Raw genomic sequence first — 1,525 nt, forward strand, 5'->3', positions numbered from 1 at the left:
TATTTCCAAAATACATCCATACACTTCGAAATAATTAATTTAATAAAATACTTTTATAATAAAATATTATTATAAAATACGGGGTGTTATAGATAGAATTCTTATCAAATTCCCATGGTCTACCCAACAGTAGGTGGCAAGCATCCATAGGGACCACATCACACAAGATCTCATCTTTATAAACATTGCCAATCGAAAATGGAACCAGGCACTGTTTATCCACCTTGACCTCTACTCCCTTATTTAGCCATCTGAGCTTGTAAGAGTTGGGGTGTTCCTGGGTACTGAGGTTGAGCTTTTTAACCATGGTGACAAATGCTACATTGGTGCAGCTTCCACCATCAATGATCAAGTTGCAAACCCTGCCCAGAATACACCTACTCTTAAAAATGAGGGACCTTTGATCCTCCTCCAATGGTGCCTGTTGAGAGTGCACTATTCTCTACAAAACCAAACTATGGCATGTATCAGGGTGAGCCAAGACCTGTTCCTGGTTGGGTTCCTCCTCAAAATTTGCCTCCTCATTCACTGGCTCCTCCTCATACTCAACTGAACCCTCTCATTCTCATTCCTCAACTTCCATTGCTGTCAATGTTCTCTTGGAAGGACAGTCCTTTCTGAAGTGGCCATATCCTTGACATTGGAAGCATTTAATCTTTTCTTTGGTCATAGGTGGGTTGGACTTAGGGAACATAGGTGTCTTCCCCTTGTCTCCTCCTGTTTGGGACACTGGTTTAGGTATTTCAGCAATTTTAACACCAGTGTAGGGTCTAAAGATAGGTTTGGCTTTAGGTGCAGCAGGTTTAGACTTTCCCATTTTCTCCACTCTGAGTGCCAAGTTGACAACATCATCATAGGATCAAAGTGGTTGCATCCTAACCTTAGTAGCAATGCTCTTATCAAGCCCTTCTAAGAACCTAGTAATCCTTTGCTCAGGCTTCTCATTTTTCTCACACTGTAAGCTTAGTTGTTCAAATTCTCTTAAATAGGTCTCAAGGGGTCTCTCATCCTGCCTAATCTTAGACAGCTTAATGAATAGGTCCTGGGTATAATCGTTCGAAACAAACTTATCCAACAATTTCTTTTTGAGCTTGGACCAAGATTTAATAGGTTCCTTCCCTTCCCTTAACCTCTGATGTTTAAGGTTGACATACCACAGTGAGGCATATCCTTTTAATTTCAACACAACAATTTTACAAGCCTTAGCATCATTGTAAGTTTTGAATTCAAATATTTTTTCAACATCCCTAATCCATTCTAGTAAGTCATCAGGGTTAAGACTACCAGAAAAATCAGAAGTTTCTACCTTTAGATGCTTGTCTGCTTGCTCAAGAGCCTCCTCTTGTGTTCTGATGCTCTCCTCAGAGTCTGACTCATATCCATGAGGTGGTTGTCCTCTCCCTACCCCCATAAAGAAGCCTCTGCCTCTACCTCTTCCTATGGCGGGTGGTTGTCTCTTTGCATCATGGTTTGGAAATCTCTCCATCACCACATGAACAGCATTGAGCAGTGTGTCTATATTTCC

The sequence above is a fragment of the Silene latifolia genome, unplaced genomic scaffold, assembly GCF_048544455.1.
Source record: "Silene latifolia isolate original U9 population unplaced genomic scaffold, ASM4854445v1 scaffold_95, whole genome shotgun sequence".
Lineage (NCBI taxonomy): Eukaryota > Viridiplantae > Streptophyta > Magnoliopsida > Caryophyllales > Caryophyllaceae > Silene > Silene latifolia.